This window comes from Eucalyptus grandis, chromosome 11 (assembly GCF_016545825.1).
Source record: "Eucalyptus grandis isolate ANBG69807.140 chromosome 11, ASM1654582v1, whole genome shotgun sequence".
Lineage (NCBI taxonomy): Eukaryota > Viridiplantae > Streptophyta > Magnoliopsida > Myrtales > Myrtaceae > Eucalyptus > Eucalyptus grandis.
Genome location: NC_052622.1, coordinates 32,914,673 through 32,940,815, shown reverse-complemented (window position 1 = coordinate 32,940,815; position 26,143 = coordinate 32,914,673). Strand labels below are relative to the sequence as shown.

The 26,143-nt window shown below is 37.3% G+C and overlaps 1 pseudogene; it reads left to right on the top strand.

Moving 5' to 3' along the window:
- The first annotated feature begins 3,122 nt into the window (after positions 1 to 3,122).
- LOC108956023 overlaps positions 3,123 to 26,143 on the top strand; it is a 29,562-nt pseudogene continuing 6,541 nt past the window's right edge.

Sequence of the window (26,143 nt, the reverse complement as noted above, 5' to 3'; positions counted from 1 at the left end):
GCGTCTGAAGGAGCTAAACAAGGCTTTAGAGCGATTTAAGGAGAAAACCCCTGTCAAGACTCATCAAGTCTATATGGCTACAAAACGAAAAGGCAGGAAGCCCATGATAGCTTCATTCAAGAAAAGAAGAGCACTCATCTTGGAGGATGAAGAAGATGAGGATGATGTTACCATTTTCGCTCTTGCCTTAAGAAACCTTCAGTGTTTTGTTCAAGAGTCAAAGGAGAGAGAGGATCGAGACAGAGAAGATACAGAGTAGAGAAGTGAAGAAAAGGAAGCGATAAGGAAAGCAATAGAGGGAGAAAGAACTACAGAAGAAGAGGACAGAGGAGAACGGGAGCATCATGTCACTAAAGATGAGACAAAGCATGAAGAGTACTTCTCTCCACTCGAAGGCACTAAAACAGGGGGAGCTGCTAAGAAAAGAGGTACTTCTTCAATTGCTTTTACTAGTGATGATGTTAGTCGTTTTCCTACCGATCCAGAAGAAGTATATGCCTCTCAATTTCCAGAAGAATGTCATAAGGTTTCATCTCCAAATTTGGGTGCTCATGCTGAAATGCCATCATTTGCTAATACTCCACAAACCGACCATGCTGAAGCAAGCACTCAAACTGAAAACTTAGCAGACTTTCAAAGGTTGCTTGATGTTCTTTTGGAGATGCGAGGCCAGATTTATGATCTGGGATGCGAAATTCAGAATATACAAAATGCAAGTCAAGCCTCTTCAGTTTCATTGCACAATTAAGTTCAGGCCCTTAATCTTCAAGTTCAAACAACTGCCAAGGGTGAGGAAGTAGAACAACTGAAGGAAGATTTGAAAAAACTAGAGGAGATTGTCAAGTCGATGGGAGATTTCCAGCTTGTTCGCGTTCCAAAACAATCTTAATTTTATCCCGATATCTATTTCATCTCTACCTTTTTAATGCTGACAAAAAGGGGGAGAAGTTGGTGGATTTGTAGATTTGACTTTTATTTGACTTTACTTTTGTTTGGTTGTGACTAGCTTGGACTATGTTTTAATGGTTTGGACTGTGTTTTGATCACTTAATACTTGCAGTATCTTAAGCATCGTTGATATTCTCATGGCAAAGATAGTTCTTTTTACAGGACTAACTTATTTTCTGTGGATGCAAATTCGATACTATCTTTATCCTAGTCTATTTATCTTTTATGACGTATCCTTATTTGCTTGAGTATTGTCTTGCGGGTTAAAATTATCCAAATCTGCAGGAAAGTTTTGTCACCATCAAAAGGGGGAGATTGTTGGATAAAACTTTCTTATTTGTTTTGAAGCTAACAAAACGTTTCCATCAGTCTAGTATGAAGACTTGCATATTCTTTCATCAAAGTCTGAAGACTGCCAGACCGCTAGACTCAAGATTTAAAGTCTGCCCTCATTGACAGTTTCTAGACCATCGAAGAAGACTTATCTAGAATCGAGTATTTCTTTAAGGATTTGATTCGAATGGCTGAAGAAGATCTCACGGTTGGAGATAACATCTCAAGATCTATTATTCGTTTTGAAATTAATTCAGGTAACTTGGATCCATTGATTGATGAAGTATACTTGGAAGGTTCTACTTATGGAAACCTAGATCCTGATTGTATGAGCTAGCAGGATTGGTGAGCTATCATCACATTCCTTAAATAACTCGAGATCTCCCTAATTGATTATGTCCAACGGATAGATTGGAAGAACTCCTGCGGTTGATCAATTCAAGCCACAATGTACATCTTTGACACATTGGCGACTCTCGGTTGTCATGGTAATCTCAAGGTTTCAAATACGGACACAAGGTACTCAAACGACAGAAAAGTTGGTCCAGTGCTGATTGACAAGAATTGTACGATCTGGTGGAATCACTCACACTTGATCACATGCCTCTGTCGAGTTGACTTATTTCTGATCTTTAATCGATTTTTAACTGTGCCGTAATGATCCTTATAGATTAACTCGGTCGAAAGGTTGCTTCCTAGTTAAATTCTCGAGTCTGATGCATTAGAATCTCTTAACAGTTTCACTCGATAGACTAGTCTTCTCGTGAGTGGCTAATTTAGAGAAAAGAACTACACGCGCACAGATGAAATGCCCGTCTCATTTTTATTGAAAACAAAATTGAAAATTCAGGATGTCACAACTACACAGTCTTCTCATAATATTTCTGAAATAGAAGCATGACATTTAAGGGAGCAAGCAACTTCTAGGAGGTGACGATGTTTTCTTTAGACAACACCATTTGGTTGGGGGGAATATGTGCGGGAGCTCTCATGAAGGATGCCATTTGCAAACAAACAATGAAGAATATTCATGAGTAAAAAATTCTCAGGCATTATCAGTGCAAACCCGCTATACAATTTATGAATGATTTTCAATAAGGGTGAAAAATTTTGAAGATAGGAAAGAACTTGAGCCTTGGAAGTTGCTCGTGTACGAAAATAGATGATCACAACTATTCATGGTAGTGCCATGAGTCAATAAACTTGTGGTCACTGGCAGTTGCAATGATGCAATTTCAGATAAGTTCAAAGCAGTGTCATCACTAACTTAAGGGAAAGGCTCATTAGACATGATCTCAGCTCCTGGACAGCTCCTACATTCCACAGGAAAGCAGCTATTGAAGTCGGCTTAAAACAGGAAAAAGTTCATATAGTATAGGATGCGCGTATGCCCCTGCTAAGCTGTTTTAAACTATATCACCAATCTTATAGACCATATCTGAAGAAGATGAAGATATCGGATTAAAGGTTATTCAGCACAAATCACATACTGAAACGAACATAGAAGGAGAGGTGGAGGAAACCTTTGGGCCAATCGGATACGACTCTCTGCTTCAAGATATTGATGGTGGATGCTGATGAGCACTGGAAGGGACCCATGTCCAATCCATCAAACAATTTGAACTTTACATCCACCAGTTCCTCTTCCCGTATTTCCTTCTTCTTCTCGATCACTCCCGTGTGCCTGTCTCTCTGCTTCGTCTCAGTTCAACAAGGGACCTTATTGGATCATTTTATCTGAATCAGCCAAAGGAAGTCGAATGGATGGTGTGAGCAAGCAAGCAGGAAGACATAAAGCCGGGACTTGTTGAACTCGTGGAAACGGAAATCAAAGATATGGCATGGGAAAGAAAGTGAAGATGGTGTTTGAGTTTATAGGTATTGATGGGCAAGGAGTAGCGCAAAGAAACTTGTCATACCTTGGCAAGTTGGTGAAGCTAACGACCGAAATGCGATTGCTTTTGGTTCAGAAGATAGGTGTCTGTTTGTTGGCGAGTCACCAAACGACGGGAAATGAAGACCAAAAACAGATTACAAATCGTCGGATGGACAGACAGGACAGAGCGCTGGAAACGACGTCGCGTTGTTCCTGCTATTGCGGCTCCCTCTCACCTCAAGTGGTAAAAAAGGAAGCGCCTTTTGCTTTGACGTATCATTTTCCTCCCCAACAATGTCATTTCTAGCTGGTTGATGGTCACAGGAGAATGAAGAGGAAGAGAAAGGAAGGAGAGGAGGAGGAGGAGGAGGAGGAGGAGGGGGAGGAGCGAGCGAGCGAGGAGGGGAGGTTGTATGGCAAACTCCGTTGAATCCTCCGGTGCGCCAAGATTACATCTTTCATGAAGGTGATTATCAACAGAGTATTTTTCTTTCATGGGACATTGCTGTATAGATTCTTGCCTGTAGAGAGAGCGAAAAGAAGACTGATCTATCAAGAGAATGCAGGGAGGTGCTATGTCGCACCCCACCACTTCGAGTTCATCTCTCATGTGAGTCGCCGCTATCTTGTCTTTCTTCTGGAGTGGAGTGGTTTGCATACTTTGCTTGTGATCAAACTTTTATCTGATCAAGACCCTCGTTAAGCCCTTTTTCGCTGGGCTGGCAAAACCGTTGTGGATTGGTTTGCCCATGAGTTCAAAGACTGACCTTTTTTTGGTTTGAAATGTAAGTATCATTTTAAAAATGACGTACAGGAGCTTAAGGCCATTCCTCAGCATTACAAAGATGTCTAAGAACATAAAAAAATGGAGTGGGGGGAGTTCAAAGGCAGACCTTATGAGTATTATGTAAGCATTTTCTTCATTGCGTGGCAATGTTTAGCTCTGCGTGTGACCATGACTTTTAACCATGTCTAGTCATATCCTATATGTCAGTGCCGTTGAATATGGACGGATAAAAGTCGAGGGAAGGGTAGTTCATTTCTAGTCATAACCTAAATAAGCCACTTCGTACATTTTTGGTTTGAGCTTTGCACTTGCTATGATCTCTTTATGAAATGTTGCTTTTCAATAGCCTAATTTAGCAATGATATATCCCTTTGGCTGCATCAGTTTCTTTTACTTAGATTCCCTTTCTGGCTTCTTTATTCTTTCTTCATCCACGAGTTGAGAATATAAAACTATATACCTAGAAGGCCAAAAACAAAAGCCCAGGGATGATCGGTCGAGAAAATGGCCATCGCCCCTCTCTCTACTTCTCAGGAAATCAAGGGTGGCAGCTCAGCTGAAGGAAATATTTGAGAATGAAAGGTTTCACAGCTCAACACGAGATGCCCTAGTTATGTCTCTAGCCCTCAGTGATGAGCTGTGCCGTGTGGACTCTAGTCACGCAGGCCATGCAATATATATAGAGAGAGGAGAAAGACCACACCGTCTTGGGCCTTGAGGTAGAGTATTATGATCACCCAAAATAATTGGTTGGGTGGTGTTGCAAAGACAGACTGTGCACCCGAAAGATCAACACCTAGTCAGATGATTTCTACATTTATCAATATATTCTGCCAGACGTACGCATTAAAGACTTTCTCTTCCCCTTTCACGTGAACATCCCATCATACATTCGAGCTTCTTAAATAAACAAGGACACCGGGACACCGAAAAGTGCCGTAAGGGGAACACTTATATGCCAAATGTTAAAAAAGTAACACTTAAATGCTAAAATTGAAGCAAAAATGATCAGTTAAGTGCTAACGGCGAGAAAATCCAATCAAAATGTTGACGTGATGATTTTCCGACGAGACAAATGCAAAACGACGTTGTTTTGCACGCTGACATGGCTAAACAAATGCAAAAATGATATCATTCTATTGTTGACATGGGTAAATAAGTAATATAAAAATTAATTAAATTAAATTTAAAACCATTTAAAAAAAAGTCAACCACTATTCATCTTCTCCCCTTTTTTAATTAATATAAATTTGGTTTAAATTTAATTTAATTAATTTTCAAATTCAAATTCAAATCTACATCAAAACAACGTTGTTTTCGCATTTATTTGTTGAGTCAGCTCTCCAACTAGCCACGTAGGAGAGCAAAATTAATAAATAAAAAATTGTCATGTAAGATTTTTGGCAGGGTTCACTGGAGGTGGTATTCAAGTGTCTCATTTTTTTTTAAATGGTATTTAAGTGTCACTTTCCTAACTTTTGACACTTAAGTGTCCCATTATGTTAAGTTTTGGCACTTTGAGTGTTCTTTTGCTAATAAGTAAGTGTTGAGATAAAATAGAAGATTTGGAGGATATTCATTGTAATTAGATTATGGATTGATTGATTTAATCAATCCATATTGATTTTCTAGAATAAGGGACTGAGATCTTTTATATTTCTTTTCCTAATTTTATCTTTCTTCATTGTACTATAAATTGGTATGCGTACATGTACATTGAATGCAAAATACAAAACAACAAAATTCCTCCAATCTTTACTTTTCTAACATGGTATCAGAGCATACTTTCCTAGCATAGCTTTTGCAAAAATCTTATGGAATTGCCTCTGCTTTGGTCTTCTGAGTTGTTGCAACCCAACATTTGCAAAACAATTCAGCACATAAGTAGGAATCCATATTTTACGATACCATGCAGAAAAATCAACAAACGAACTCAAGTGAAAATTCACCACGCAACAAGACCTCGGATTAGAATGAACCAATCCAAGAAATGCAATCTCCTCCTTAACAGCAGCATCTTAATAGTTCCACATCTGCTTTCGGTCCAATGGCCATCGGTTCACTGGTTTCTAGCCCAGCCTAAAGGCACGATGGCCACTAGTTTCTGGTTCAAGGCCCATGAGCTAGCGAACCAAGTCAAGCATGGGCCCACTATGGCCCACCTAGAGAGGAAGGAGGCCCAGGCTTTTGAGATCAGCCCAAAGAAGGAGGGTTGCCACCCTTGTTTCTAGAGCCGACCCGAATCATGGGTCCGGATGGACGAAATTAGGTCAATCAGGTGAAGGATAAATCCCTACCCAATTGGCAACTCGAATTCCTCCCTTTCGATGTTGAAGCCAATGGCAGTCACACAGAGCCCGGAGACCCCCCCTACACATTGCCGACCGACGGACTGAAATTCCAGCTAATCAATCTACAACTCATTGGGCTAGATAATTACATCATGTGGACTCAGGACTTCCAATAAGCTTTGGCCACAAAAGACAAGGACGGCTTCCTCAATGAAGCTATCTCCCTCCCAATCAATGACCAACTTCAACATCACTAGAGGAGGTGTAATCATTTGGTTTGTACCTAGATCAGGAATTGCCTAGCTCTCGACGTTGCAGCTGGACTCCCACCAACAAAGGACTCAAAGGTGATGTGGGAGAACATACACGAGATGTATGAGAGACTTGATCATGCAAAGCTCTTCACTCTTCCCTAGGCTTTGTCCAAGTGGAAGCAAAGGAACCTCTTGGTCACCGCTTGCTTCAACAGACTCTTAGTGCTATGGAATGTGCTCGAGGTAGTCAAGGAACAGTTGGAGGGACTTGAAGCCACCCTTTGACAATACCGAATGATCAAAGAAAGAGAAAAGGTGACCCAATTCTTGCTAATTTTAAATGAAACATATGCAGCTTTTAGGTCACAAATTTTGGCAATGGACTCGATGCCGTTGCTTGGTTGGATTTATCAACTAGCTGTCCAAGAGGAGAGCCAGTGACTGGTTGCAGTCGAGTTGCGGCCAAGCACAAGAAAAATGAGGGCGTTGCCCTCGCAGTGCTGACAGGGTGATTGCAGAGGAGTCTCGGGACCGTCAGGATCTTCGGAGTGTCACCATACTAGGGCTGCACTGAGCGGCTTCTATCCAAGTGATGGAGACCACGCCTAAAGGGTTCTCTCGAATGGATGGCCATGATTTGAAGACAAGAATCAACTGCCATCATCAAATCTGTTATTAAGCCAAATGCAATGGCCAATATCAGGCTACGTCAGCACCTGTTTATAATCCATCCAATGGTTCAAAAAGTGCTATGTCATCACAAAGGAATGGTGGGCAAGATTCCAAAACATAAGATAAATTTTGTGACTACTGCAGTCGCCACATCATACTATTTATACATATTGGAAATTACATAGAAAGCCAACTGATAAAAAAAAGAAAGAATTTTCTGCCTACCAAGTTTTAACCCAAGGGAGTGATAGAATGTATCAAACAACCAATGAAGATCAGTACCAACATCATGAAAGCTTAAAGTGAATTAAAAACCACCGACAAGATTGGGAATTTTTCAAGTACCACATTTTCAAAAAGGAATTCAATTTCAGTTGATGTATAGATAATTGATTCGTGTGCCAATAACCATATAATTTGCAACGAAAAACTTTTTATTCACAAAAAATCCCAATCTACCATGGTGCACATCTTCCGAATGGAAATACGACTTGTGTCAATAAAGTTGGTACCGTCTATCTTACTCCAAATATCATTCTCAAGAACATCCTTTATATTCCTAATTTTGAGTTCAATCTTATTTTTGTCTCAAAAATCTGTGTGGGTAATTTTTGCCATGCCATATTCAATTCCCAAAATTTCCTTTTTTAGGACCATTCGCCTAGCAAGCTAATGGGCTTGAATAATGTTACCCAAGGGCTATATTTTTGGAAAGATTTTAATTCGTTGAACGACAACATATCTTGTAATGCCACTGTTAGCAATAAAAATCTTATTTCTCATTAACATCTAGGTCACAGTGCTTGTTTCCCTCATCCAAAATGTCCTATTTGCCCTTTAGCTAAATAATCATGAACACCATTTCCAATTCGTGCATCTCAAGCTACTAGTGCTTTCTCCTTGATTTATATGGATATCTTGGGGGGTGGGGGGGGGGGACTATATCATACTCCACCTCACGATGGATCCCCTTTTTTCTCATTATTGTTGATGATTATTCCCATGCCATGTGTCTTTCTTATGCAATCCAAGGGATAAACATTTTCTTACCCGTCAAAATTTCTCTCCTTTGTTAAAAAATTATTAGACAAAACTATCTAGAGAATTCATGTTGATAATGGACTCCACTTTTTCATTAGTGAATGCAATTATTTCCTATCTTCTCAAGGAATAGTGCATGAAAGCTCATGCACCTACACTCCTCAACAAAATGGGGTTGTTGAATGCAAACATCGACACCTCTTGGAAATAGCTCAAGCTCTCAAATGTCAAGCTTCCATTCCTAAAAATTTTGGAGAGATTGTGTGGGCACAACAGCCTACTTAATTAATTGCATGCCAACTCGAATACTTGAAGATCAAACTCTTTTGGAGATGCTTTTTGGGAAATAACCTAAAGTTGATCATTTAAGAGTTTTTGGATGTCTATATTATGCCACAACTCTAGGTCCTCCAGATAAAATGGATCCTCGTGCTATCAGATGTGTTTTCATGGAATATTCCTCTCTACGGAAAGGTTATCGGTTATGGAGATATCTTCATAGTGCTTCTTTGTAAGCCAATATTTAATCTTCCATGAAGATGTATATCCACTCCAGGAGATGACATCCACGTCCCAATCATCCATCCCATCTTTGAGCAACGAGCTTTTTTACTTTTTATTATTTTATCCTTGGCTTCCCAATTTTTATTTTTATTTTTGGCGCCATAGCCACCTCTGCCTGTAGCTCTTGATTCTTTGGAGGAAGCTCTTTGATTTCCAGCGATATCATATGAGGAAAATCATTTGTCATTCGAGGAGCATCATCCATCTACTTCACCAATGACTTCGTCATTACCTCCTATAATGGATCTTCTCCAAGAGCATCTAAATAGATGATTGCTTAACATACTCCAGGAGCATTGAACAACCTCGACGATCTAGACATCTAGTTCGGCCCCCAACATGAACCAAGGATTATGTATGCCCTACATTAGATTCTCTAGGTACACACTATCCAGTAGCCTCATATGTCTTATTTAGTCGACTATCCCTAGAACTTATATGTTGTATTAGTCATATTTCCAATGAACAAGAATCATCCTCTTATATAGAAACATTGCTTGATCCACGCTAGAAACATGCTATAGAGACTGGATTACTTGCACTTATGGAAAATCATACTTGAGATATTGTTTTGTTGCCTCCACATCATAAATGGATTCACTGCAAATAGGTATACATGATAATAAAAAAAAACATAACAGATGGTACTATTGAACGCTACAGGGCTCATTTAGTAGCTAAGGGTTTTACACAAAGAGAGCGCTTTGATTATTATGAGACATTTTTTCCAGTCACCAAGGAGGTAACTGTTCGTTCTTTTCTAAATATTGCTACTTTTTGCAATTGACAATTGTATCAAATGGATGTTTGTAATGCTTTCCTATATTGGGATCTTGATGAAGAAATATGTATGGAACTTCCATAGGGAATTTTCGAAGACAGGGAGTCTCGAATATGTCATCTTCGTAAGTCCCTCTATGGGTTTAAATAAGCATCTCGACAGTGGTATGCCAAATTTACTAGGTGCTTACAAATGCAGGCTTCCACCATTCCAAATATGACTATGCTCTATTTACTTAGACTAAGGGTACATCATCAATTTATTTATAAATATATGTTGATGATATACTTATTATGGGAAATGATGAATTTGACATTGATAAATTCAAAAAGTATCTGCATTCTACTTTTCACATCAAGGATTTGGGACCTCCTTAATATTTTATCGGGATTGAGATAGCTCGATCTAAAAAGGGAATATGTCTTTGCCAATGGAAATTTGTTTCGAAGAGTGTCTCGAAAGCAAGATTGTCAAGTGTAAACCGTCATACCAATTGAGTAGAATGTTAAGTTGACGACACATGAGTATGATGCCAAAGGTCTATCATCTAAAGAAGACCCACTACTTAAAGATCCGTGAGGATATCAGCAGCTTGCTAGAAACTAATATATCACACCGTGACAAGGTTTGATATATGCTATATAGTGTAGATTCTTAGTCAATTCATGCATAACCCAAAGAGTCTCACATCAATGCAACACTAAAAGTCGTAAAATACTTGAAGGTGTCTAGGGCTTGGTATATTTTTATCTCAAGATTATAATATAAAACTGACAACCTATTGCAATATGGATTATGCCACCTGTCTGATGACCAGTAGACCTATTATTGGTTTTTGCAACAAAATAGGAAATTCATTAATTTCATGGAAGACATAGAAACAATCAATTGTCTCTTTATCCTCAGCAAACTCAGGGTATCGAGCCATGGCGAAAACTGTCTACGAAATAGTTTGCAATAATGATGTTGCACTCAAACTAGCAACAAATCCAATCTTTATGAAAGAACGAAGCATATAGAAGATGATTGTCATTTCATTTAAAGTAAAATCATAGAATGAATACTTATCAACGGAGGAATTGGAACTAAGGAAGGGCCTACAAATATTTTCACCAAACTACTATGTCAAAGACAACATTCATATCTCTGTAGGTAGGGGTCTTTGACATATATGGAGCGCCAGCTTGAGGGGGGTATTGGAGATATAATTGAAGATTTAGAGGGTATTCATTGTAATTAGATTATGAACTTATTGATTTAGTCAATCCATAATTGATTTTGTAGAATAAAAAATTGAGATCCTTTATTTTTTTTCCCCTAATTTTATCTTTCTTCATTGTACTATAAATTGATACGTGTACATGTACATTAAATACGGAATACAATACAACAAAATTCTTCCAATTTCTTTAGTTTCTGACAAAAAGGCTTTCAAATCTTTTCCGTAGGTTTCTAGACGTTTGTCGTTCAAGACTCCCTCTCTTAATCAGTTGTGGCATGCGCAGAGGTCGAGAGGGTGATGTGAATCCACCTGCTTGGCGAACAGTCACGGCACAAGTGTTCTGTGCCTAGTACATGAATGGACGACAGGTGGCTTCTGATCAAAATGCGCACGTCCCTTGAACTAGGAATGGCAAAACTTTTCGGCTTAATAAATCCAATGTTAAAGAACTCGACGGTTTTGCGCTCCATCTGCAACAGCTTTTTTGACCGTCACGCGTGCATAGGATGAATGCAACATCTTTTTTTCCTGTATTGGGAGAAGTGGCGACGTTTGATCTCGTGATAATTATACGTATCGAACTCTTGTGGAAGAGCATATATTAAAAGGTTTTTTCCCGGATCCATCACTTGACCTCATGTCACTTTAAGGTTTTGTGTTTAGAGTTCGCTTCGTTGTAAAACCGAATAGAGAAAATGCGCTGGCTCTTCATAATTCAACCCTCTTTATACAGCAGGTTATTAAAAGCCCCAGAGATCTTAAAGTGGTAGGGAATCTTTGAATGCATATGACCACCTGAAGTGACAAGATTTGCTTTTTCTAAGTGCTTTGGACTTTAGTGACGCGAATGCTATGATTAGCTCAGCAGATCTCTTATAGTATTTTGTGCATTTAAGATCTCATTAACATTAGCACGCAGTACTTCTCTCTGGAAGATATTTGCTGTAGCTCAGGTGATTTCTAATTTTTTATAATGCATGCGTGGGCAATCCTAGGATGTGTTATTGTCCTGAGGACTCAGCATTTAGGAAAACCTCTCGACCTTTTGAACCAACCGAGGGAAGGAAGTAAAGCGATTGAACCTGCTCACTACTCCGATAAAAAACTTTTTGTCGTTTACCAGTAAACTTCGGTCACACTTTAATCTTCCCCGTCAAAATTTTCAGTTTTTAGGTTTGAAATAGATTTTATGGTAAATTAGTGACGATAATCCATTGAACCAAATCGACCAATTCTATCAAAATCCGGCTATCTTTTGTAATGGTTCAGCATGGTGGTTACTATTTAGATCCCATTTGCTATAGTTATGACTGAATTGTAGCTCTATTGTTCGATATGGTTGTACTGTAAAGTGTTGCGATTCATATTTGGAAATTGCGATTCATATTTGAAAATTTACATCTTAAAATTGTAGTATCTAATAGTTGGATGAGGCAGCTTTCTGAAATCTGCTAGCTACTATAGTTTTTTTGTCAAATATCTTTAAAAGTTGCAGCCTCTTTTTCCCAGCAAAAATTGTCACGTGAAAGTTGCGTCAAACCAGGTCTGAACCCGTTGAATATGTCCATTACTTATACATTTGTTAGATAACACTTACATTAAGTTGAAAAACAAACAAGTGTTTAATGAAAAAAAAAATGTGTTGTAGTTGTCATGGTGTGATAGTTTTAACACCAAACCGTTATTCTATTCACCTTAAGCTGGTAAAAATTATGTTCGTTACCATGTCCTATACACATTTCTTATGAAAAAATTGTCCAAAAATTCTTAAACGTATTGTAATTTTGCCAATTGAATTCATCTAATCAATTTTGGCTAGAAACTGATGACATGGACATTGGCTGTCTTATATGGCACGACCGATACTAGTATGAATAATTTTTAATAATATTTTAATATTTTTCCTGTTATTTTTCTCTTTTGTTTCCCTATTTACCTTTGTCAGGCCTCATCAATGGTGAACAAAGGTTGTCAGCCCTCGTTGGCCTCGAGCAAGGAAAGCTTAGACCTAGCTTGGTGAGCCCTCACCCTCGCTCGGGCAGGCAACAGCCTAGCAAAGGCGGAGGTTGTCGGCCTCACAACCAACCATCAATGAGGCCTGGCCAATTCCAGTCGATTTGATAATTTGCCAAATGTATTTAATAATTCTTGTGCCACTTAGTTTTTCCAATACATAAGATTTCGTTTCTAGTAGTGAATATGTTGTTTGCGTATAAAGTGCGAGGGTAAATATCTCTCAAGTTTGATAAATTATCAATATATATGAATTATTGTGATGCAACTTTGAATGCGGTATTTTGTATTTTGTTGAAATGTACTCCAAGGACACTTGCTAAGTTATCATAAGGAGGTATTGCAATTTTCAATACACCATTTAACCTTGCAATATGTGTCAATTATTATATATTGTTCCGATGTCTATGATATTCCAATAAAACATTTATATCTCACCTCTCCTAGATTAGATTATGGCTAAATTTTGCCTCGTGGTTAAGTTAGATTTATGCCCTGTCTTAATCATCATTCTTGTTCTAACCATTTTCGACACATGTCATGTTCTTTGAATCGTGTAAGTATTTCTACAACATATATACACGTCAAGAAAACTTTCTAAAGTCTCTCTGTTAAGATACTCGATTTTTGAAATAGTAACATGCGAAACTAATTCTTCACATAGTAGAAATCATTAGGTAAATGCTCTATATATACTAAGTGGATTTTGGAAATTTTCAAAAAGTTGGTTTCTTATGACCATATGGATTTCACCATTGTGACAGTCCACATTGATTTTAATAGATAATACGGGCACACCTAACAGTTCTTCATGTATAACATAGACCAGCTGGAGCTAACTTTCTATTTTTATATATACCATGTTAGGAAATAATGGGTATCGCTAATTCTATTTTTTTAAGACATACCACATGTCATGAGACGATGAGCATGGATGCATATGGTCTTAGATAGGACCAATTTTAAGTATAAAAAATTGCAAGGTTTACCTTAATAAGTCCTTTCCTATATCAAAGACATGTCAAACTATCTATCTAACTAGATGGAAAAAAAAATAGATAACCTGAATAAGTCCTTTCCTACATCAAAGACATGTCAAATTGAGATCCAATGTTGTGGAACTAAAATTGATAGTTCCGCAGCCATTTAACTTAACCTTACAACGCCAGATTGATTTAGCAATAATGGAATTTCTATGACCTTACAACATCAGGCTATTGTTCTCTTGTTTTGTTCCTTAAAACTTATGGAGTAAAACATGAGTTTCTCAATAAGATAAATTGGATTCCAAATTGATGGGTTAGTGTGAGCTTATCCATGCGGTTATGCACTCTTCGAATAGGAATCCATTTTTTGAAAGATCCTAGCTTTCATGCTTTGGTGGGTCTCCAAGATCTTTTCGATGACCTATGTTGTGTTGAAGGGATATCTATTTGATCCAATCCTTTGCTACCGCGGGCTTTACGCAATCGATCGGATCATATAGATATCCCTTCAACACAACATAGGTCATCAAAAGGAAAGGATCACTAACAAAATACCGCATCTAGAAGCCCATTTACTCCGCAATTTAGACAAAAATGGAATTGTGATGCTGGGATCTTGGGTAGAGGCGGGCAATGTTTTAGTAGGTAAATTAACTCCCTAGACGGCAAAAGAATCATTGTATGCCCCTGTTTTTTCCATTACCATCAATTTGATACAACTCCTCGTTCAATTCTTTAGAAGTCATTGGGTCATTTTCCTCGTTCGAGAATCTCCTCCCTTCTTCCACTCCGTCCCGAAGAGTAACTAGGATCAATTCAGTTACGTCCAGTAAAATAGAAGAATTATAAATTTCTAAAATAATAGATAGGAATACTGCAAATAGAGCCATTGCGACACCCATCAAAGGAGTAGTTCCCCATCCAAGAGGCATTCCGAGTAACTCCTCAACCTAGAGTTCCTCCTGAAGAAGCAGGGGCTATGGTAGCTACTGAATCTTCTACTGTGGACCGATGGGCTGTTTCCCTCTCGACGATGAAGCTTATCCCCCATTGTCTCACTAGCCAACCTTGACCCCTATTATTTGGAGGTCATATCTAGTATTCAGTGTTTGCCTCGATTTGGTACCGCTCTCGTGGCCTACACCAAAATAGTGCTTTACCCCTAGATGTCAAGTCAACTGCTGCACCTCAACGCATTTCGGGGAGAACAAGCTAGCTCTGGTTTCGAGAACTAGGGTCCTAGTTGAACCAAAGAGACCCGAATTCACACTAGTGTCATAGAATTACTTAATTTAGATATTAACATTTTTCATCATCTCCAGATGTATTGATGGACTTAAAAGTACAAATAGATAATTAACAATGACGCCTAATTATTTCGTTCAAAAAAATTGTCAAAAAATTGGCTGATAAAAAGGGATCAGGAATTGGAAAGTTGTATATTGCTTTCTCACATCAATATTATATATTGCTTTCTCACATCAATATTGTACAATGAAAGTCCTATTTATAGTACATAGGATCACGCTAATTAGGGAAAAAAAAGATATGTAGAACAAAGGAAAAAATCGATATCCTAATACACAATATTCTAGTCTCCCATCAATGAACTAATCATCATCAATTATAATCAATATCGAGATTGAGATCAATTAGTCTAGGCAATAGTATCTTCAACATTCCCCTTCAGGCTAGCGGTCTATACAAATCAAGGATGCCTAACTTGCTTAGTAGATACACATGTTGCCTCTAACATGGGGGTTTACTGAAAATGTCTGTGGGTTGTTTCGTCATTCTTATCTCTCTTGTTTTGACTATTCTATCTTGAATTTTGTCTCTGATGAAATGACAATCAACTTCTATATATTTTATCATTTCATGGAAAACCATATTTACTACAAGTTTAAAGGTAGCATCATTATCACAGGATAGGATGGGTGGTTTTTTTACCCATACGCCGAGATCTTAAAGTAATCCTCTAATCCAAACTATCTCAAAGCTAGTCTTGCCCATTGCCTGATATTTCATTTTGACGGACGATAAAGAAATGGTCGATTGTTTCTTTGTTTTCGAAGAGTAATTAATTGCCAAATTCAATGAAAATCTGGTAATAGATTTCCTACTTATAGAGAAAATAGCATAATATGTATCACTATACGCTATCATCTCCTTGTTGCTTTCCCGAGAGAGTGGTATTCCATACCTGAAAATCCCTTTAAGTACTTCACAACCTTTAGTGCATCATTCACGTGGGACTGCTTCTAATTATGCATGAACTAGCTAAGAATCTGAACGACATAATATATATTGGGTCTAGTCATGTTTAGATATATGAGTTTCCCGACAAGTCTCTGATAAGAGGAAGGGTCTCCAAGCAAAGGGTTATCATGCAGGTGTGATAATCCTTTGTCATACTCAATAGTTGTTAACTGAACATTCTGTTCAGTTGGAATAATAGTTGATTTGGATCCTGATGGTCTTGCTTCTTATATGATTTCCAGGACAAATTTGCATTGATTGAGGCAAAAATCCTTAATATGAAACTTGGAAAGTGGATACTCTTTGAATCTCTTCACGACATTTTCATTATTTCCTATGATGAGTATATCATCAATATATATATAAGCAAGTAAATTGATGATGTTCCTTGACTCAATGTGAATAAGGCATAATCATGTCTAGATTGCCAGAACTTGGCAGCTATAAATGCAATGGCAAATTCAACATATCATTAATGAGAAACTTGTTTAAGTCCATATAGTCATTTATGAAGAGGACATACTCTATTCTCCCCTTGTTTGCGTAAACCCGGCGGAAGATCCATGTAGATTTCATCTTTAAGATCCCCATGAAGAATGTATTACGAACATCCATTTGATGAATGAGCCATTCAAGAAAAGCAACAATGAAAAAGAAGGAATGAATGGTGATTTCCTTCAATATTAGAGAGACTATTTCAGTATAATCAAAATCTTCTTGCTATATGAACCCTCTGGCCAATAGTCTTGCCTTATAGGGTCCAATGAAACCATTTGCCTTGTATTTGATTTTGTATACCCACTAGATTTTCTAATGAGGAGGTATAGGAAAGATATCCCAATCTTTATTTTCTATTAGGGCTTGCAACTCATCCATCATCACTTGCTACCAATGATGGTCTTTTGTAGCTTCATATGAAGATTGTTCCAGTCCTTCAAATATTCTACTAATGCAACACATGTGTAAGGTGAAAGACAAGCAAAATTAACATATGATGAGACGGGATATTGTGTACTAGATGACTCCAAGGTAGGATAAATATGATATATTGTCCATGTGGGTGGTCACATAGTACGACCGGAACATCAAGGAGGAGCTTGTGCAATGGATGGAATAATCCCATGTGATCCAAAAGAGATTCACCCGAAGAAGTAGGTGATTGGGAAGTTGTAGGGAACTCTGATGTGACTTCCTCTAGAATACTAGGAGCCATATAGATAAATGGTCTTGAAAAGGGAAATCATCTTCATAAAGATAATCTCTACTGGCAAAGAAATGCTCAATGAGTGAGTCACTAACCAAATATCTCTTCCAAAGAGTAGGATATCCCATGAATATGCATTTAACAGCACAAAGATACGATTTGTTCTAAGGGCCCACAGTAGACATATAGCATAAACAATCAAAGACACAAAGATGGCGAATGTTTGGACCTTTCCCAAAAAGCAATTCAAATGGGGTGGACTTGAGACAGATTCGATTGACTAAGTATACTACCATGACCACACAGTTCTCCTAGAACATTTATGGAATAGAATGTTTGGACTTTTCCCAAAAAGTAATTCAAATGGGGTGGGGTGGACTTGAGATGGATTCGATTGATTAAGTATACTACCATAACCACACAGTTCTCCTAGAAAATTTATGAAATAGAAGCCTAACATTTAAGGGAGTAACTTCTATGAGGTAACAAATTTTTCTTTCAACAACAACATTTGGTTAGGGGAATATGTGGCGTCCCAATCCACCATTCACTAATCCCGTCTCTTAATTACTTTGAGTTATCACACAAACGGAAGTGTTTTCTATAGGTTAGCATGTATCATATGAATTATAATGCATGTCTCAACACAATGAAAAAGGCGATCATGCTATTATCATTACCATAACTATATTTACAGCAAGAAGTGGACTATACAACAAAAGGGGAGGACCAATATGAGCTTGTCCATGCCTATGTCCTCCTTCCAACCTACCAGTCTACACGGCACCTCGCCCAAAAAGTTCCCACCGTGTCGAAGTTAGCATGATCCCTCCGAGTTTGTCCTATATCCACGCCTAGTTCTCCTCACGATTTCCTCCGCCGCCGCCTAGACCAAGGGCCATCGGGTACAGAATGGGTCCCATCATGCAGTCATCCACTTTCACAAAAATAGCGATAAAATGATAGGTGATCATGTCGGGCTGTCCTATGTCCACTTGCAACACAGTTATGAAATGAACAAAGGCAGTGCCCGAAAAAATTCGAGTCACAGAACTCTTGATGATCGCTTTCTAGTACTATGGGCACTTACGTAGCATCGACACGGACACGTGACACGCGACACGACACGACATGCTGACATATCATTTCTTAAAAATAGAGAATTTCGACACGTTCCGACACGTTATAAATTAAATATATTTTTGTATATAAATACATAAATAAATAATAATAAAAACAACCTAGAATTAATTTACACGAAAAATATTAAATAATATCATTTATTATTTTAATTTGTTACAATAATGCACAAAACTTAGAGGAAAAAAACATTGTTTAAAGAAAAATGCTGAAATGATATTTTTAAATTTATTTATTTATCGTATATATAATTTTTTATTACTTCTTTCATAGTAAAAGACTTTAAAAAAATAAAACAATTCAAAAAAACAAAACTGAAAAAAAAAAAAAATTGACCCCATGCGTGTATATTTATAGCAATTTTATTATTTCTTTTATTACTTCTTTTGTGTATATTTATATTTTGACCCCTCAAGTATTAAAAATTTTTAAAATCGACCCCGTGTGTGTCAGAATTGCGTGTCGGAATTCTGGACTCGCGTGTCGGAGCGTGTCGAAGAGAGTTGACCACGTGTCGGATTTTTCAACACTTGTTGACAGCGTGTCGGAGCGTGTCGAGACGTGTCAGAGCGTGTCGGACATGTGTTGGAGTGTCGGACACGACACGAAGGCTTCCGAAGAATGTCCGTGCTACATAGATGGGCACTCCATAGTAGGTGGTAGGGGTCGCGAGAAGGATCAACATAATTATTGATATGAAAAAAAAAAAAATAGGGGTGAACTAGGGTGCGTTTGGTAATGTTTTTGTTCAAAAATTGTTCCATGGAACAGAATTATAAAAAACTATTTCTGTTCCGGAGAACAATTTTTTAACATAAAAACGCATTTGGTAAATGCACAAAATTTTTGTTCATGAAATAGAAAAAAAAAAAAACAGAAACACATTTGGTAAATTTGTATAATTTTTTTTTTATTTCTTTTAATTTTTTAATATTTTTATTTTATTTTTCCTTTTTCTTTTTCTCTTTGGCTAGTCGTCGACCACCACCGCCAGCCACCAGCGAGGCCCGGCCTCATGCCAGTTGGGGAGGCCAAGCCTCGCCTAGGCTAGGCGAGGCCAATCTCGCTGGGGGCCAGTGACGCTCCAGCGAGGTTGCCGGCCAAAGAAAAAAGAAAAAAAATAAGAAAAGGGAGAAAAAAATAAGTTTTGCATTTTTGTTCTTTTATTTCTTAACAAGAAATAATTTGTTTCTTGTTTCTGTTCTAAATTTGTTTCCGGGAACAAAAGCGTAAACAAACACGTTTTTGTTCTTCTTTTGTTCCCGGAACAAAAGAACATAAATTGTGTTTCAGGGAACAAAAAAAATAAACACAAACAAACAGGGCCCTAATACTCAACAAGAGAAACAATAAACTCATAAACCGCCCGATCTAGTTAGCACTTAGCTCTCAATTCCTACGACGTGAACTCAGAGCACACGACACACAAATATGGGCACATGACATACCTTTAATAACATGTAGTCCCACGTGTGATGACAGCATGCATTGGTTGCAACGATACTTTCATCCAACATCATGAATAATTTCAGCATGCGTTTAATCGTCACATAGCACAAACACAACGTCACCAGGCTTCAACCCCGTTTCAACTATTCCCATCCCTAGTAGCACAAATAGTGACTCCTGGCTACTACGTCGGGCATCCACAGCCCCAAGCCGTAAGCATCCCAAACTCCGGGGTAATCGCCACCAAAGCATTTGTTACCGAGACAATTCACCTCCAACATCCTTCCGGGTCATCGTCGAGTTTGACACTCCCCAAGTTCGTCCCCTCCTAGGCTTCCCCACTCAAACCTAGGGCATCCTAGTTCACTAGCCGGGGATCTTCCCCGGCGTTCCACTCAGAGCCATCGTCGGGCATCCAAGGACCACATGCCTTCGACATCATAAACCATCTCGTGCATCATATATATTTCACACTCATGCAATGCCACAACGATCATTCGTTGCATTTTGTAACATACTTGGCATGCACAACAATGAGATGGGCACACGATACTGTATAGACCATCACAAGATACTGTATAGACCATCACAAGTATCACGTTAAATTATTCAAACAAATGATTTACCGAATGCCAAAACCATCGTTAGAAAGTCATAAACCAAGATTCCTTCACCTTCAACATAAATTTCAGCAAATTCGGAATAAAGGCAACCAAAATCAAGAGTGTATAGTTTTAGGGATAAATTTGAAAAACAATGAACTCGAAAAATTCTAAATTTTTAGTATGTTATAAATAAGACCTAAACAAACATTTTTCATGAAGGAACTAAGCCTTATTAGCCCTGTATAGAGAGCAGTAAATCACACAAGTCAACCCCAGATTTCTACCGTCGACCAGAACTCACAATCACAAAAAGAAACACATTTTGACCTTCTAAACTTAACAAAATAAACTCAAATTTGTATATATTGCATGTACAAAGGTATATTACAATTTCACAGAAGAAAGTATGATCCGATTCTTCTCCAAAAATTTTCTAAGAATTCAATAACACACTCAGGTTCTCTATTTTCACACTCCTGCAGAAAAAGCACCGCACACTAAAATATATTTGTGCCAACTATATTGATCCAGAAAAATCTAACAAAATATGTGTCATAGTTCAAACAATTTGTCACAACTTCCATGAAAATGTCAAGACCAAATTCGTACTAGAAATCTCGGTAGAAATTTTACAACACTGCAGAGTCACACACGGGTCGTTCTGGGCAGTACGGACCCAGTAGAGACTCACGTCCATACCCCAGCAATTTTACTTCAGATCCACCGAAATTATATGTCATAGTTTAGATCTCTTGAACAACTTTCATGGAGAGAACTTTACCCAGATCTCAACCTAACGAGCCTCACAAAATCGACAAACCAGAGAGCTCGGGAAATCTCAGTTTCGGAAAAACAATAAGCAAATTCAAAACACTTGCAATCCATGCATTTTCCATGTCCGAAATTCACATGCATGCCCATTCCAGCCTCACAGAACACATGCAAGACATATAGTCAAGTATAGGCTATGTAACATCGACACGGACACGCGACACGCAACACGACACGCCGACATGTCATTTATTAAAAATAGAGAATTCTGACACGTTCCGACACGTTATATATTAAATATATTTTTATATATAAATACATAAATAAATAATACTAATAATAATAATAGTAATAGCCTAGAATTAATTTACATGAAAAATATTAAATAATATCATTCATTATTTTAATTTGTTACAATAATACACAAAACTTAGAGGAAAAAATATTGTTTAAAGAAAAATGTTGAAATGATATTTTTAAATTTATTTATTTATCATATATAGCATTTTTTATTACTTATTTCATAGTAAAAAAGACTTTAAAAAAATAAAAAAATTCTAAAAAAATAAAACTGAAAAAAAAAATTGACCCCGTACGTGTATATTTATATTTTGACCCCTCAAGTATTAGAAATTTTTAAAATTGACCCCGTGCATGTCGGAATCGTGTGTTGGAATTCTGGACTCGCGTGTCGGAAAGAGTTGACCACGTGTCGGATTTTTCGACACTTGTTGACTGCGTGTCGAAGCGTGTCGGGATGTGTTGGAGCGTGTCGGAGTGTCGGACACGACACGAAGGCTTCTGGAGAGTGTCCATGCTACATAGAATATAGGTCACTGGTGAAGTTTCTACAAGCTAATACAAGCATAAAAGACCATATACAAGCCCACCGAACCTCCTAAACCTGACACGCAACCCATCCTCCTCCCAAAAACACACTATCACAATACCACTTCTTCATGATCCGAACATCATAGCAACATGCAAGACCATAACAACAACCAAAATAGCAAGAGCAACCAAAAGACTCCCTATTCTACAAAAATCAAGTCCTAAGAAGATCAAGGGGAGTAGGAAATTATCATTTCTCCATGCCTTGAGGTTTTGTTGCTTGGGCTTCCTTCTCCTAAGCTCACTGTGAGCTTGAGGAAGCTACCAGCTTGCTGGTGTGCTTGAGCCCGGAGATGAAAGCGAGAGAGGAGAGGAGAGAGCTCGCGGGCAAAAGCGAAACCGAGAGAGAAAGTCAGAGGAAGAGAGGGTTCGGTGAGAGAGATGAGAGAAAATGAGAAAGAAATGAAGAAATGAAGAAGAAAAGGGGAGAGGCTGCCGACTTAAGTGTAATTTAGAGTTCTAGAAGCTTTGGACTAAAAATGTAATTTAGAGTCTCCTAAAGGTGACATAGGCAACCGGTCTTAAGAATCAAATTATGTACTATACTAAGACTTAAGTATTTATTTTAATCATACAAAGCATAATTTAATTATCTTGATTCCTAAATTCATCTACTGGATTAAACTACTATGCCAATGATTAGCTGGATGAAATTTCTGGATGTCATAGAATATGTACAGGAGCTCTTATGAAGAATGCCATTTGCAATGAACAGTGAAGAATATATGATTGAAAAATTTTCAGGCATTATCAGTACCAACCCACTGTATGAATTTACGAATGATTTTTAATGGCAAAGAGCTTGGGCTTGGAAGTTGCTCCTGCATGCAAACAGACGATCACAACTCTTCATGATAGCGCCAATAGTCATAAACTTATGGTCACTTGCAATCGCAATAATGCAATTTCAGATAAGTTTAAAGCAGGGTCATCACTAACAGAAGACCCATTATTAGACATGATCTCAGCTAGTAGACAGTTAATACATTCCACAAGAAAGAAGCACTTGGAGTCGGCTTAAAACAAGAAAAAGTTCAAGTAGTCTATGATGCACGTATTGTAAGAGTTTATATATATATATATATATATATGGGCTACATTAATTGAGATTGTAATTACCGTTTTACGGCGTTGGTCTAATAAGATAAGGCATAAGGTTTTCTTAATGGTCGAATATGGGTCTAATAAGGTAAGCACTTGTAATTACCGTTTTATATGATGATGCGTGTAACTCTTGGGATGTGTATTTATAAGGTTTTTAAGTTACACAATACTCACATGGTACTAATTATATATGCTGCTTGTTATTAAATTACATTATTTATAATAACAACTCCATTGTTATTGAGATTCCTATTGGTCAAATTTTAAGTAGTGAAGAGGATTTTCTATTAGTTATATGGAATTAGAAAAGTATTCTACGCTACTTAGGAAATGGCAATTGAATTTGTCCATCATCCATAAGGCGTTCCATTTAGGAGCACTTGAAAATGATTTACCGACTGACTGCATTATTAGAAGGATGATGAAAGCCTTGGTGACTTGAAATTGTGTCTTGTCAATTGCCGAGATTGGTATAAATGCAAGGACTCTTCAACATAAGGTGTGATGGTTCTTATGAAGTTAAGGATTACGTCCTAAAGATGGTAGATTTCAAATCCAAAATCATACTCATGAAGGAATTCATGAAACCATCGGTCATTCTGGCAATCTAATCTTAGAATATCACCCTTAAGAGAAATTGTGTCATTCACTATTTTTGTGGGAAAATATGACACATAAAGATATTATAAAGCTTGCTTGTCCAAGCATGAGTCTAGTTAATGATTCATTGGTATTCATTTATGAATTCAATTCCTATTAAAAGCCTCATCCCGTTCTTGGTGGCTAAATAGCGGTGCAACAAATAATGTTGTTTACCATAAAGGAATTCATAAATCTAAGGAAGCAAAATTATAATGAATCAACTCATCACGGAAAACAACTTTTAACGTCGTTTTAGTGGGAGATGTTGTTTTGACTAAGGATATTGGTTAGCATTTTACGTTGAAAAACATTTTTTTGTACCTTCCTATAAACGGAACCTAATTTTCGTATCATGTCTAGAAGTGTACAACTATTCTTTTGAGATAAAGAACAATGTTATTTCAATGTTTTCCAAATCAAATGAAGTTGGATGTTGTAATGGGTCAAATGAATTATATCAATTGCACTCATCTCCCAATGATATGTATGTCGTTTTACAATTGAAAATGTTGTTTCCAATAGAGATTTACCTGAAGAATAGTCTTATGCATTGTAGAATGAATGTCTTTATTATATGTCTAGAGAAATAGTAGAAAGACTGATAATGTTGATATTTTGTCTACTCTTAAATATTGCCTAAAGACTTGAGTATACTATTGTAGAAGCAAGATGATTAAGATAGAAAAAGAAAACTGCAGTTTGAAGTCCTAACTTGTTAGAGGTCATTGACATTGATATTGGTGACTACATATGGTAAAGTTGTATAGAAATATTGATGACTATTTCCTTTTAATTAAAGAAAGTCTGAATCTTTGGATTTATTCAAATTCTTTTGTATTAAGGTTAAGGAACAGTTGGGATGAGTGTTAAAGATTGTCAGATATGACCGTGGTGGTGAGTGTTTTGACTATGGCAATGCTGGATAGCTTAAAGGGCCATTTGTCAAATACTTAGAAAGATTTTGGGATGGTGACTTAGTTTACCATATCTGAAAATCTTGGAATAAATTGGTGTGGCCGAAATGCGTAATTCCACCATGATGAACATGACAATGAGTATGATTATTAGGACTAATTTATCAGTTTTTCCATGGGGCAAAACAACCCGATATGTATTAAACCGTGTTACTACCAAAGGTGTTCCATTCGCTCCCTTTTGAGTTTTGGATCGGACGTAAACTTGATTCGAATCATTTTAAGGTTTGGAGCATCCTGCAGAAGTTTGGTTATATAATCCAACATTAAATAAGTTGGAATCTAGAACCACTCTAAATCATTTGAATGGATATCGGGTTTTATTATCCCAATAGAGGTATAAGAATTGTGGAATCACAAACAGTAAAGTATCTAGAGTTCGACGAAAATGTAGATGATAGTTGCTCTTAGATTATTAAAGATAATAGTATGGTGGGGACCATTGTGTCTTTAGTTGTGTCTTTCCCTATATATATAATTGTGGAGTCTTTTACACTATATATTAAGCTTGTGAGGTTTTATTGATACGATTCCTGATGAAGTTTTTCAAGCCTCTCAAGTGTTAAATAAAATTATAGTAGCTCCACTCAAAAGATCTGTTACAGAAAGATGTTCAGTTATATCACCGTACTATATAGTCTATCTGTAAGAGCATGATTAGGATATCTATTACGTGGTTGAACTAGTGACTTGTATGTGCAACTGTTGTTTCTTATCCTCAATCTGATCTGTGGTTAGACATAATGAAAAGACGGGATGCAATTTATAAAATGTAATAGTGTTTGGGAGCCTATTGAATTGGTTGAGGGTCACAAGCTCATCTGCTGCAAATGGGTGTATGAGACTAAGAGAAATTTCGAGGGAAATATTAAGAAGTTTCAACTCAAATTACTAATAAAAGGTTTCACTCAAAGAGAAGTTTAGTCTTTTCTAAAGACCATTTCAGAGTGAAAATGGTATTGCTGGCTCATTTGTATATGGAGTTACATTAGATATATGATTGTCGTTGTGTTTCTCAAAGAATACCTTGATAAAGAAGTCTATGTGGAATAACCCAAAGGTTTTGCAACGGATGATTCAGGTAAGCTTGTGTGTAAACTGAAAAATCCTTATGGCCTTAAGAGAGTCTATAGATCAGACGATGCTTGAAGTTTCATAGTGTTATCACTTCATTCAGTTTTGCTGAGAATAAAGTAGATCAGTGTATATACTACAAGGTCAATGGGAGAAATTTTAGTTTTCTCAAATTTCATGTAAGTGATAACTTACTTGCGATAGCAATAATGGATTACTGCATAAGATAAAATAAATATTATCGAGGAGTTTTGACTTAAAA